The sequence below is a fragment of the Myxocyprinus asiaticus genome, chromosome 5, assembly GCF_019703515.2.
Source record: "Myxocyprinus asiaticus isolate MX2 ecotype Aquarium Trade chromosome 5, UBuf_Myxa_2, whole genome shotgun sequence".
Lineage (NCBI taxonomy): Eukaryota > Metazoa > Chordata > Actinopteri > Cypriniformes > Catostomidae > Myxocyprinus > Myxocyprinus asiaticus.
The window spans coordinates 24450708-24466154 of NC_059348.1; the positions used below are offsets into that span (position 1 = coordinate 24450708).

Sequence of the window (15447 nt, forward strand, 5' to 3'; positions counted from 1 at the left end):
TGTGCAGATGTACATCATGCCACAGGGATGAAACAGAAGTTTTATGAGTGCACTACGATGTGGAAAGTATGTGCGCATGTTTGGAGACAGAGAGAGAGAGTAACTTTTCCTGCAAGGAAGAAAAAGGTCAATTTGTTCAGCTGAAAGTTACAGTTGTAAGTGTCTTCAATATAACATGCAGCATTTCCCACCCCAATTCCCCATAGCGTGATTAAATAAAAAAAAATAAAAAAAACAAAAAAAAAAAATACAGATGAAAAAAATCTGAAATAATAATAAAGAATATTAATGTGAAAGAATATTCAGTTTTCCAACCACGGTTCAGTAAGCATTTGCTCCGTGGTTCATCTCTAATTTAAAAATGCATTTGGATCATACAGTTTGGCGAAGAAAATAAAGTGCCTCCTCTAATGCACATGTACGGCTCTATAGATGGACACACTCCGCCTGTGTTTCACATGGGTCAACTTTCTACAGAGAGAAGCTGTCCTATTAACTGTTAGTATGTTAAATCAGTTGATGACATCACAGTCCGCATTCGTTAGTTGGCAAAATGGCAAGCTGAGAAAACAAGCAGAAAGAGAGAAGCCCCTGTGTCATTTAAGTCTCCTGTCTGGGAACTTTATCTTTATGCAGTCAATTACAACATCGATGGTCAAAAAACATTTACAAAACAGGCACTGTTTTTGCAGACATTGCTCGACGCGAGTGCCGTATACTGGTAATACTTCGAAGTTTGATTAGTTATTTATGCTGACATCACCCAAAGAAATATAGCATGCAGTGTGCACAGAGTCGCAGGTGAGCCTGAAACGGCACACAGACACACTCCCTTCTGTCTTTAAGCAGGCACTCAGTGCTAGTTCGGACAGACATGAAACAAGAACTAACGTGCTTGGGGTGTTCATAGCCAACATTATGTTGCCCTTACTCCGCTGATGAAGATGTGGGATTTCCGCGTATGATTAAAATACTTGAGTCACGTTACAACATCCATTCTCGTATTCATTTTAATAGCAAGTTTATTTCTTCTACAGTGATGTACAGATTCTGAACGTTGAATATACGTCGAGTTGAGTATGAATGAAATGCACTTTATGTTGATGCATGTAGCGTAATAATGCAGGTATTAAGTTAAAATATTGAGTTAGTAATTAGATTTTTTTTTTTTTTTTTAAGGACCCTAACGAAAATTAACCATGGTTTTACTATAGTAATATTGTAGTAACCATGACTGTAATAACAAGGACCATTGTCACCATGGTTTTCTTAGCAGAAATCATGGTTATGATACAAGTAACCATTGTTTTACAACAGTAATACTGTAGTTTCCAATAGTAACCATGACAGTAACCATGTTAATTTTGTGGTTACAACGATTTACTACAATTACAATGTTTAAACTATGGTTACTGAAGTAAAACCATGGTGATTTGTAGTGAGGGCAAATCTCTTGAAGTGTCTGTTAGCAAATAGAATATTTGTACTTTGGATTTGGCAGTAATATTTTTTTTCCCCTGAACATAACAAATACCGAACCTTACCGAAACCGTGACCCTAAAACCATGATACAAACCAAACCGTGAGAAATATGAACCATTACACCCCTAATATATATATATATATATAGTTGTGCTCAAAAGTTTGCATACCCTGGCAGAAATTGTGAAATTTTGGCACTGATTTTGAAAATACGACTGATCATGCAAAAAACCTGTCTTTTATTTAAGGATAGTGATCATATGAAATATATGGAATTATGCTGTGACTAAACAAAATCCAAAATAAATCAAAACTGTGTTATATTTTAGCATCTTCAAAGCAGTCACCCTTTACCTAGAATTTGCAGACATGTACTCTTGACATTTTCTTTATTATTTGGTCTAAGTCATCAATTTCAAAAAAAAAATTTTAAATTACATTTTAGTTTTATAATGAAATAAATTAATATGGTCGCACAATTTGCACTCCATTTACTGTCATCTGCTACAAACAGAGCACGCTATGCTCATGACGGTGTTTTCCCTGTATGAGCCACGGAGCTTGAAAAGATATGAGCAGCCGGCATCATCACAACACCGTCTCCACAAATTCACAAGTACTCACATTTGAATGACATGTAAACTATATACTTATCTCATTAAATCGCAGCTTTTGTGGTATACAATCTCACTAGCACATGACGTGATTTTAATTTGTGGGCTGAATGTTTACGTAATGACAATCGTACATCAGATGGTAGCGGTTTTTGGTATCGGAGCATTTTTACGAATACGAGTACCACATGAGCGCGGTATCGGGACACCCCTTGTCAGATGTTGTTACTTTAATGTTGTAATGTTTGGATTAGTTTACTGATTCAGGGTCCCCACAGTCATGGAAAACCTGAAAGTATCAGGGAGTTTTAAAATTGTGATTTCAAGGCCTGTTGACATGCAAATTATTAAAAAATCAAAGATAGTGAAATATGGAATATGGAATACTTTTCAATATGGAATATGTACAGCTCTGAAATATTTTATTGGCACATTGTTCTCTTGTACTACTATTGTATTCCAAGTAGCCTGCAGATACATGTATTTAATGTGTAGTCTTAAGTAGTTTGTCTTTCTTTTTCTTGCTTTCCCGACATTACGGGAAGTATTTAAAAAAATACTAAAAATGAATTATTTTAAAAAAGCAGGACTGAATCGTTAATCTAATCGAATTTCATTGTGAATCGAATAAAATTGTTTTTAAATCAAATCCAAAACCTATGAATCGTGAATCAAATCGATTCGCTTTCAACCCAAAGATTCACACCCCTAGTATCTTGGTAATACACATAATGAGGCAAATGAGCAGTAAAAAGCCAAACCTTAAAATCATGCAAGTCACTAAAAGATACTTAATTAGCACAACACAATGACCTCCCACTCCACCTAGGCAGCCAGGTGCATGTCTTCAGGATTAGGAGATTCCAGCGCAGTATGCGGAGAAGAAGCACTCAGGGATACTCAGAGAGTCCCCTCTCTCCTTTCTGACTTTGAAGTGTCCCTCAGTGAGAGCTCAGACATAAGGCCTCCATCAGAAACCCCCACCCCTGTAGTAGGTCTTACTCCCTGTGCCCTCCTAATTACTGGTAAGGGGTCTAGTCCCAACCAACAGGTCATTGAGGAAAAGCCTACTATAATTACTCTTCAACCATTTGTGTGGGCATATTTTTAAAACCACTGAATTGGATGTTGGTGCATCTCTGTCTGAGGAGCAAAACTGAAGTGTTTTACTACTTGTTAGTATCTTAAAATATTTGCTCTGTTTATCAATGTGTGGCCCGACAGGCAAGAAAGGCCTGTTTCAATGACAGGGAGAGATCCACCCCCAAAAAGTCTGATGGAATGTTGCATCCGCCCCAACGGAGGCCCTGCACACAGTGGACTATGTTATGTTTCAGAGTTTATTGGGGTCCTGGGACGTCTTCATGCCAGCATAGCAATAAGCGAGCTCCAAAGCCGCTCTCACTCTGTTATAATGCATCATCTGGGCCCCCAAACACTTCAGTGCTGTCAAAACAATGGGATTAAAAAAAGTATGCATGAAAATTGCTCAGGGGGAACCGAGAGGGCATTGTTTTGCAGGGATAATGCCAGGGAGGCACACAAAACATTGTTCGGGGTCGAGTCCCCTGCTGATGGCCCTCCATCCTGGGTCTATTTCACTCTGAGGACTCCAGCAGTGAGTCGCTTTCCCTCCCACGCTCAGCCTGTGTGCTGGCCCATCCACACTTCACGCTCAGTCTCTTCATGTTTCACTTTGCGCTCTTCGCCCGCCCCTCTGTCTCTGATCAGAGCTGTTTAACATAATCTCACCCAAGTGCCAACAAGCCTTGAACTGCAGTGTGAGAATGAAGGCCGCTAACGGTCCCTATCCCACATTTCTGTCTCATCCATTTGAGAGTTCAAATAGATGAAAACACATTTAGGGGATTGGAACCACCACTGACACTTCTGACACTTTCGTCTGATCTTAGCTTGTTAAAACTGCAAAATAACTAGGCTAAGTGAATGAACTTCAATTGGAGGAGTTTGTCTGTTCTTTGAACTGATCTGTCTGAACTAATTCATGAACAAGTGTCCTAGGCTCAAAGGAACATAATGCAATAGGTTGTTATTAAATTACCAGTCTGAAGGTTCCTCAAATGAGTGACATGTTGTTCTACAACGTATTAGTTACATGCCTCAGCTGACAGTTGACTAAATTCTTAAATTCAGTAAAGAAACCCTTTTATAGCACTAAAAAGAACCGGCTCATAAGAGTCATCTGTTTGGAAACCGCACAGCACTGGTCACGCTGAATATTTTTAATTCCAACCTGTTCTCACTTCCAAGGCGTCAAATACTGCCACTTGTGCAAGAGCCCAGTGCGTCAATCTACAGACGCCGAGAGCATCCTCTAGTAGTGTCCAATTCCAACGCACACAGCAGATCAGCCCAGGGCAGTCTCCTAAGGGAGGGGTCATTGTCAATCTGCGTATAGTATTGCATGTGTTTTACCGCAGTATGTTTTAGTGGTCGATCGATAAATCGTGAGGCCGATAAATTGGCCAATATTCTGACTTTTTTAATTTTCTGCATCGGCCGATATATTTTCCCGTTTGGCCCATTTGATTCTTGAGGGGGCTGAAAATAGCCTGCTTGCATGTGAAGCGGCTAAGACGTGTAAATGACCTGTCACAGTTTATTTTGTTGTTACGTGCCATCATGTGTTACTACAATAACAGACCAGTGTGCAACACAGTCTCTTTTAAACGGTCCGCATATCAAGAGCCGCGGCAGATGCATTTGAGCTCATAATGTTAAAGTGCTTGCCTGTTTCATTCTCCCTCTCTCTCCTCAACAGTTCCCTGTAACAGTTAACTGTCTTGTCTAATGATTAAAAAGGCAAATATTAATAAAACTGATATAATTTAACATCTGCAAATATGCACATATCTCATTTAAACAGATGTTAAAAACAAACCTCACAAAACTTGAGCAGATCCAGAATCCTGTGGAGCGCTCATTTATTTATCCCTAAAGCACGTATTCTAACGGTCTCTCCTCAGCAGTTCCCTGTCACTTTTAACTTTTTTTCTAATGATTAAAGGCAAATATCAATAAAACTTCTATTATATAGCCTACCATTAGCAAATATGCAGATATCTCATTTAAATAGATGTAATTCACGAACCTCATGAAAATCCAGCATTTTCTTCCCTTCGAGCGCTCATCTAATATCTTCCTCTGAAGCGCGTATTCTATGATGGTCATGACGGTCACTCCGTGACAATCCAAGCATTCGATCCCGGCCATTTAAACTGTCAGGAGATTGCTCCTCGCGCTGGATCTGTACGAGCACGTGAGGGCAACTTCAAAGTAAAAGCGCTTCACGTGTGCTATAAGTAAATGTCTTCTTCACTATGCGCTGTATGTACAATTGGTTTGATTCTGTATTCTTTTGAGAAAATGTGATTGCTAACATGGACATGCCATCCATGGTTGCTGGACTACTGTGTGTACTGTTATTTCCTTCTTCCTAATATATTAACAATTACTTCATGTGAAAATAAATTTGATGACTAAACAGAAATCATGCCTAAACAAGAAAGAACTCATGAATCGGGTGTTTTATTTTGACACAGGAAGCCAAATTTTGTTATGTTGCCTGAAATACTCAGCTTCACAATGCTCAAATGTCTTTGCCAAAATGTATTTAAAATTAGAGTTAAATTAAAATAATAACATAACTCATAAATCTACTTTACTCAAATTGGTAAATGTCCTCCTCATTTAAGCATGTAATACTGCCAATAAAGTTTTAAAAATGTAAACATTATTCACTAGGGCTGAGTATTGATAAAGATTTCCGGATTTAATTCGATTCACAAGCTCTCGATTTGATTCAATTCCGATTTCTATTCAATGCAATATCGATTCATATGGGTTTATTTAATTTATAATGTTTCTTTTGCTTACATATAAAATAAATTATCTCCCAGCTAATGCTGTTAATTATACAGGGGACCTTTTAATTACATACATTAGGAAAATATACATTTTACAAATTATATTTTATTACTTTTTCATCAATTTGGTCACATTTTGGCTTATTAAAAATTAACAAATAATGTATTCAATCAATAAATAAGATTTTATATTTCATATATTATTTTTGTTACATATTTATTGTTAAATTGCATAATTTGTCCTACTTACAATTATTTACACTGATTTGTTGAACACGTGCTAAAACCGGTACTGTCTCTTTTACAAAAAACTGTATTTCTGTAAACAGCGTCTTTAAATGAGTGCGTGTTAACTAGAGAGTACTCTAATGGCTTTACCTCATCTGTGCGATGCATGATTAGAATTAAATGTTTTTGTTTTTTTTTAGTTGTTTTTGATCAACAACTGACTGTAAAGTACAGAAAGTGTATTAAAAGAGGCAGTATTCAAAGACAAATGGGTTGTGTGGATCTCGCTCTTGGACACACATTACACGGAACAACTTTTACTCTCAACACGCTGTGAAAGGATCTCACTGCTGAACACTTCAGGACTAAACTACACAATTACTGGTGAGTGAAATGTAAACATTTACCAGCCAGTTGACAAATATATTCACTTAGTCGCACAGTGCGAAATTTGGCTGCAAATGTGAGTGATTTCCTCTCACTGTAGAAGAGGGTTGCACATTGAGTGATAGATCGATCTTGGGATTTAAGAATCGATATCGAGTATCGATATAGAGTTGTGACTTAATTTATTTGTGTTGTGGCTTAATTTATTTGTGTTGTGTCTTAGTTTATTTGTGTTCTGAACTTTTGGTACACCGTATAAATCTGACGCCCTTCGTGTCATTAATTGACAACAAACATTTCTCATTAAAAGCAATGCAAATGTGTCGGAAACTGACGCCAAAGGCTGCTTTTGGCATCCATCTGTTGAAGCACGGAGCTCTTGTACAAGCGGCAATATTTGAAGCCATGGGTGTGAGAATGTGTTGTTAATTCACTAACAAGAAAGGGCTCAAAATAATAATTTGTTTGGGAATCGCACTACACTAGTTGTATGTTCCGCTGTAGATTCAAATTCAAAATAAGATTCAGATTCAAAATAACAGGATCACTGTAACGAGTCATGACGAGAATATGAGTCGTACATTCAGGAATCGGACTACACTGAACGTGCATTGTGTTTCGCACTGTAGATTCAATAGAGCGGCAGCGCAAACTTTGAAAAGTATTTTAGTACAGTGCTCTGCATGACTTTTGTTCAGGGGGAAAAAATGCACATTCAGTAACCATTAATAGAATATAAAGTTATGAAAATACTTGGTTCCGGTATTTTTTCCAAAAATGGTTCTTGGTTCCCAACCCTTATGTTTAACGTTGGGAAACAAAAAAGCTGTACAACTTTGGTCAAACTAATAACATTTAGGCCTAGTCATTTAAATGTCAACTAGATTTTAAAGGCAGCTACTACAGTAGGAAACTAAAACGTCACTCTTTTCCTGAAAAGAGGTTGCATATTTTTTGTTCCAGAATATGTTCCAAGTGTTTCCTAGAAAATTAGCCGGTTGACACAATGTCATCATGCACTTCAAAGCTTTTACGCACAGCTGCTGGCATTTCCTCGTTGCTAACAACAGGTAATCAAGGCATGTCTCAACCTGCCTTGGTTGTTTTTTGCCCAAAGCAGCAGACGAGCTTAACAGCGCTCTGTTGTGATTCATTGGTGAGAAAGCGCCACTGGGTTTGCCATTGTGCCTGTCGACCTTCCTCACACCATCCCACTTCTCTTTAGAGGGAACAGAAAGAGCATTCTTTGAAGTGCAGGAAAACAGTGGAGACTGGAGTGTCTCATTAGCATATTAGAGGAACTAAAAACGCCATGAGCATCACTCAATACTATAAGTCACATTTTTCATGTTTAATTTCAGTTCATTGATATATTTCATCCAGACAAACCAAACTAGCCTCTATCAAGATGCCTTTACTTGATGTGCACCCCCCAAAAACACTCTCTATCCAGCACTAATGATGGCTCTGCACTTTGCTAGGTTTTCATGGGCCAACTGGCACATCACCATGACCAGTCTGCTGAACTGTGGTTGTAAATCCACACCCTAGGAAATGCTACCCAACCGCAGGCCCACACAAAAACATCCCTCACCTTTAGTGGGAAAGTTACTGCCCAACAAATCTCTCTCCTCCACTTCACAAGCGCAGTGAGCCATTATATCACCTACCACATGGGCTTCAGCAATGGTGCCACCAGCAATACTCTCTTTACATGAGGGCGGGATGTCTTGTCATTCTTTCTCGCTTTTCAATTTGGAGGGTTTTATCCAAACCCCAAGATTACCACCACTACAATATGCCAAAGGGGCCTCCACCTCAAGACCTCCAACAGGCTGCTGCGTTCAGGCAAACAATTTCTCAACTGAGCCCAGCTATAAGAAAATAGACCCTAAAATCTAGTTCCTTTCATATTAAGCCTCAGCTGTGTGTTTGCTTTACATCTATGAGGCCACAGCAGTAAAGACTTGGAAATTGAATTCTGGAATGGAAAAAGCTGAATGAAATCCACCACCTGAAAGCTGTACCGTTGTATTAGTTTTTTTTAGAAGTTTAAGACGTACCAACTTAAGTTCATTTCTGTGTTTACTGTCCTTTAGAGCCATAATAACAGCTCAACAACTGGAGGAAGATAGATACCTCTATTGGAAGACTATTTTTTAACCAAATCTAAGAAAAGAGAAAGAGCTGAGCTAATTTTAAACTAGAGAATGTTCTGCTTGGTAATATGTGCTTCTGAGTTCTCACTAGGGCTGGGCGATATGTCTTAAAAAATTATATCTCTATATTTTTCAGCCTACTGATGATATTCGATATATATCTCGATAATTATGTATTTGCTCTAAAATGGCTCAAAAATTGTTGTTTTTTAATCAGAGGAACCATCATTTCATCCAAATAGCCATTTTAGCCAAGTAGATTCAATATTTTAAAGACATTAAATAAAAATCTATTTAAAAGTAATACGTTTTTCAGGAGAATGAAATTCAATAATTTTCATTGATATGCACTTTATATTTATATTTCATTTAAAATGATACATAGTAGCTTAATAAAAAGCATTATCTACCGTATTCATTATTTAAAATATCCTTCAAATGTTTTTACTAATACATTTTTTGTGAATGAATAAGGTGTGCAAAGCAACTTCACTGAATTATTTTTGAAACCCCAGAACATTGCATAATACTAAATTATTACTGTGGGACACATCAGGTTTTATTATTATAATATAATGCTGAATTATCATTATTATTCTGATTATTAGATTTGCGTTATACAAAAGTAATATTCTTTTGTCATTTCTGTCCTGTTTACTTCACCTGGGGGCTTTTATTTTGACATCGAAAATGCAATGTGTATTTGACAGTTTACAATGTTCCGCATTTCCTGAAATGCTGTAATCTCCTCCTTTTCTGTTATTCTGTGCCACATTTGTAGATTTTTATAATAACTTGTAACTGTTACTAATGTTTGGAATTGCGCGAATGCTTGAACCTGCATTACTTTGATTTCACAATGCACGTGAACTGATCTGAGAGCACCGCCATACACGTGCACACAGATCAGCCATCAGCGTGTCACCGGTTTGTTCGGAATCCCACACAGACCGTGTTTATCTGTCGATAAATCACAGCCTATTGTGGATTAATAATCAAACATGACCAACTCGCCATTTTGATGATATTTTGATTAATTGTGCAGCCCTGAAGGATCGTGAAATTAGTCTAATGATGTGCTCTTTATGAAACTAATGGCCAAATTAAAGCACATTAAAATCATTGCGATATTCACGATATTGGTCAATTTTAAATCGTCAGAAAAATTATCTCTTATTATATTGTTAATATACGATATATCACCCATCCCTAGTTCCCATGGTTCAGCGTTGAGAGAGTACTATAAAATAGAACCTTTTCATTATGAACCAAGGCATTTTTAAAGCTCTCACAGTTGTCAGAAATCAAATTACATTGGCAAATTTACATTTGTGTAAACTCCAAGCAAATGAAGAAGGGAAAATCTTAGAACACTTACTAGATATTTTATACAACTAGTTTGATTGCTACAAATTGAAACTTGAATGGTTATACTCTGCCAGAGTAAAGCTGAAGAATGTAACTTTTTCTGTGTTAAATTAATTTCTCCTATTCAAGCTTAATATGCAGAAACAACTACAAGTAAGCATTAATAGGTACATTTTCTCAAAAACTGTAAGCACTGTGTCTCTGTGGCACTATGAAAATTTCTTGTGAGTTAGGGGCGGGACTATCTCTTTGGTTGCCCAATGGCAGACGGGGGGTGTATTCAGAAAGCTGTTTTGAAAACAAAGTTTACTTTTGCAATTCTGTTTGGTGGCGCTAGTGTCGCAGGAATTAAATTCTTCAGCTATAAAGTTTGGACACAGTTGGCTGAATTTATGTTTCTTATTCTCTTAAAAACCTTTTGATCTAAAGGCCTATGCTTAAATGCTTGAATACCTCATTAAGGTGGTTAGGGCAATTCTTCAGAGCTTGTATAAAGACAAAGGGATTCTATTTTGAAGAAGCTACAATATAAGATTGATTTTATTTTATTAACATTTTTGACAACTACATAATTCCTATAGCCTAATTACTTCTGTATTAGCCCAATTTCATAGTTTTGAAGACTATTACTACTAGGGCTGCCCTCGACCAATGATTTTCCTAGTCGACTAGTAGGCGTTCATTTAAGCCATTAGTCGACTAGTTGTCGCACGTTTATGATATTAATTTAATTACTTAAATATATATTTTTTGGGGGGCATCAGAAAATAGTTTGAGTTCTAGGGCTGAGAAAGAATGTTATAAGTAACATTGCTAACACTGTTCTACATTACAGAGAAATACTAAACCGTAATAATGAGCCTTTCAAACATACATTTTACAAGCGCATGCACGAAGCGAGCCACAGTAACACCGGCAAAAGTGGTAATGATTCTGAATGTGTCGGAAAAACCAGCAAGCAGACTGTCTGAACATTTTGTTAATTTATAGAGAGAAAGGCACATTAGGGTTTTGCTGACAGGCGATGATCTCGGGGATTGATGATGGTCAGAGTGATCGCCAATAGCTGATGCCTTTGATGTCAAGACAATATTTGGCTTGTTTTCATTTTGTATTAAATTATTATTATTGTTATTATTAGGCTATTATTATTATCAAATTAACATTACAAATAATTTGCCCGTAGACACACAGACACGCACTTAAAGAAACACACTTTATTATATTATTAAGAACAGATGACAGAAAAGCCGTCTATGCACATGTATGACACGCTGTTTGTACGGAGGCGTGCAGTCTCGTGGAACACGCGCATGTAAAGGTTTCTCACTCTTTCTTTGTTTCTGTCTTCTGAATTTTTTTTTTTTTGAAAGAACAGTATCGTCTGTGAGGGCTGCGAATGACCTCAGACATCTCAGCTCAGGAGGTGCTTTGAGTTCAGTTCGCTTTATTCCCACAGAGCAGTTCCTTGTGACCACAACTCTGCAACCTATACATCTGTGATTAAAACATAAAATAATACAAAAACACGTTCACCTCGAACCATGATTTATATTTCAGTGATTATTATCATCATTATAATTATTATTTTTACATTTATAATTGTTTTTATGTCTTCAATTGTATAAGTAATTTTCTGCCTGCATGCTTAGATGGTAAATGGAAGGTTACTTATATATTATATTATTTTTTTGATCACTTCATTATTTTAATTGCTTTTTCTTTTCGTTTGGAGTGCAGTTTGAATTTAGAAATTTATTTGATTTAAGGTTTTTGTTTTTTAAATAAATTAATTTAATTTTCAATACAAAATCACTAAAGCAAGAATATTCACCGATCCCTCAGCCCAGGGGTTGCAGATGTAATTGGATATTGCGATATATATATATATATATATATATATATATATATATTATATATCGTGAAGGAGGGAACAAAACGAATTTATTCACACACATTTCCCAGACAACAAAATACCCAACCGGTAGAGAATGCATAGATGAAATAGGTTCTTTGCCAAAGAGATGTTGACAACTGTTGTAAAACCATCTTTCAAAAAGTTGAACAACACACATTTTAATTGCACTTAATTATTTTTTTCCAGTTTCATTTGAATTTTTAGTTAAAATCAAGATGTCTTGCTTTATTGTGTAGGCTTAACCCTAACCCTGCTTAATGAAAATTACCCCATAGTACCACCAAGCATCCAACCAGCGGTAATATCGGTGTTCGTCAGTTTCCTGTGGAGTTTTTTTTTCTGCGACCAACCGACCAATCAAAACTTGGTCAACCAAGACTCTTCTCATTGACTAACAGTTGGTCGACTATTAGGGGGCAGCCCTAATTACTAATTAAAACAGTAATAGTGAAGAATGAGTAGCAGTGTCCAAAAATTTGACTGGTTGTGTGATATATTGCACTTCGTTTAAAGAAGTAAAAGTAAACAAAAAGGACAATGTATTTTAAATCAATTCAGTTCGATTAAAGTATTTTGTCTATTCTGATCCAAAGTTTACAGTAATCCAGACTATTAGCCATCATTTTAACCACAGAATATTAATTCACATAAGAGTCCAGAACTACACAGTAAGCCTAAAGGCCACAGTGCTGCTCTCTGAACTATGTCAACTCAAGTCTATAGACTCAGTGTGTGATGGACCGAAACGTCCAAGCCGCATGACTTCTTGGTTGTTATCACATCACTTTTCTAACTCCGAGCACTTTAGAGAAGGCATGAAAGTGTTCCTCACAACAGAATAGCACATCCTTTCAGCTACCCACAAGATGAGTTCAAAAAGGCCTCGACGATACACTTCCAAATGTTCTGGACACAGGGGGAATTATCTGATATTTAAACTTTCCTGTAAAAACACCCCACACTTCTAAATCTCCAACTGTCACAGGAGTTCAGCATTACACTAAAAACATCTTAATTTTGGATTCAATGCTAGGCTTGGCTCTCTGATATGTTTTGACAAAAGAGAAAAAAGACATTTCTCAGAGGATGTGTACTGGGAAAGATGTCAATCAGAGAGAAGGACTGTACAAAACCATCCAGAGAAACACTGCACTTCACACATCACTATTTAAACAATTCACTTGATGCCAGAAAGTCACATAACCATGCCAGTGTGGAAAAGTGGCTTCAAAATATTGTACAATTTCAGAAAGGAAGTCATTTTTCATGTGTCGCACACCTAAAGTAGTCAATCGAAGCCGCCATAGCAACAAGTGAACATTTGTTCTGGAGGAATGTGCGGTATGCAGGAGGAGGGGGCTTCATGGTGGAGGAGGAATCACCAGAGAGAAGATTTTTGTCACAACGATCCAAGTGATGAGCCAAACTTTAAGTCAATACAGCCACTAGCCTAACTAACTTAAACACAGAAGTGCTGTTATCGCAGCTTTTTAAAGAAACCAAAGCAACGGATTTGATAAACACTTAACAACCCAATTGTTTTTGAAGCTTAATCGACCACATTGTGGCTACAAAGGCTGCAACCAAACATCCGTTGTGACGTGAATTCAGACTGCATAAGCAAATAAGCACAGGGATGAGTTCTCTAGAATTTCTCCTGTCTGACCTGTAGATCCAAATGTTAAATAAGAGCAAGGGAGCACTGCATTGATTGATCTCTGTGCAGACAAGAAGAATCCATCAATTTTAAGGGTCAGTGAGCATCTCATCCGCTGAGAGGGAACAGGGTAGGGCGAGAGTGGGGAAGTCAGAAGCGTGTCCTTGTGGGAAGTGTCACCAGACAGAGGTCAACTTGACAGAAGGTGGTGTCGTGGTTTCATGAGGAGCATCTCTTTTATTAATACTTAACCACACCAATAGATTACATAAAAAAAAACAGCTAGAATTCCTTCTGTTGTTAGGTGGTCAGCACTGATTACAATAATGGATAAAAGAATCAGTTGCTCATATTCTGTGCACTAAACCGTTATTCTTATTATTGAATTTATTTAGGCCAATTCCATTTGACTCATTTTGTTGGTATTTGTGTTAATGGGTTTTGGCTAGGGATATGCACGGATAGTCATAGTCAACATTCGGTTAACCGTTCGACGCGCCACTATTCGAACACCAAAATCACTATCACTATCCTATATTATCTTCAACCTGACCCGAACTCAACGAGCTGAGGTCAACCTGTTGTGTTTCATTCGTTGTGCTGTGTTGTTATACAATTAAACATGGTTTCAGGTTGTTTTTGCAAAGTTTCAGCACTTGATATAAGTTTTCTATTTTGCTCTTGTGTGCATATTTATGGACAAATTCAAAGCCATTTGATTTTAAACCATTTAAAAATCAAAGCACCCCAAAGAGGCTATTTGAGTTTGCAGTGTAACTCCACACACGACAATACTTCCGTTCACTGCCTCACGGAAATGTGAACATGCCCAGGCAGAGCACATATGAAGCAGTTACAGTTTGATTATTTTTGTTTGACTTTAATGTAAGATTTTACTATTTGAAGACCTACGTATTGTGGAATTTAGGCTTATAGCTCACTCTGCACGTTATTTGCTGCTTTTTTGAGAAGTGTTTGAGGAAATTAAATTTCAATAAACATTCTTTAGTCCCGATTAACAGTTCATTAAAAATGGTAACCGTGCACATCCCAAGTTTTGTCTGTATAGAGCGTAACAGTGCCCGCACACTTTTTTAGCCATCCTGGTTCCAGAAGTATTTTTCCCATTCATTTCTTCGATAGGCGATTTCGTAGTAATTCATAAAATAGTTCTAAGCCAACGTTACAAAACAACATTACAAAATTCGATTTGAAGCAAAAAGTACTTGAAAATCGGCCGAAAAGACAAAGGTGCAAGACTGTGTTTTAACATCTTTAATGATGGAATGAACTACACTAATTTAAAGCACTGCAAATGACATAATCGAATTAAAAACAACGGAAATATATAAACTTACTGATTAATGTTGTTGATTAAAAGTACAAAATCAATCTATTTAAAGTTTGTTGCAAAATATTCAGATAAACAGTATACAAAATATATAAGCAGTTTGAGTGCAGGGAGACCGTCATTCGCAGTGCATCATGGGAGTCATCTCTTTGTCTGTGGCTTGTTTGCCATGATTCTCTGATTGGTCGATTGTTTCCCTTTATGATCATGGGTAGTGTAGTTCTTCACCAGAAATTCTGCTATTTAACACAATAAAAAAAAAAGAAGTAACAAAGTAGAAACAAAGTGGAAACAGCAAATCTATATAGCTACCACACTTGTTTTGCCGCTGATCACCATTTTAGGTGGGGAAATGTTTTCCACAAAGAAAAAAAAAAAAAACATCAGAATTCCCAG

At 37.0% G+C, this 15447-nt stretch overlaps 1 protein-coding gene across 4 annotated transcripts in view; it reads right to left on the reverse strand.

The window, feature by feature from the left end:
* The window catches only part of arhgap29b (Rho GTPase activating protein 29b), a 61480-nt gene that overhangs the window by 43798 nt on the left and 2235 nt on the right, over positions 1-15447 (reverse strand). The window lies entirely within an intron of this gene.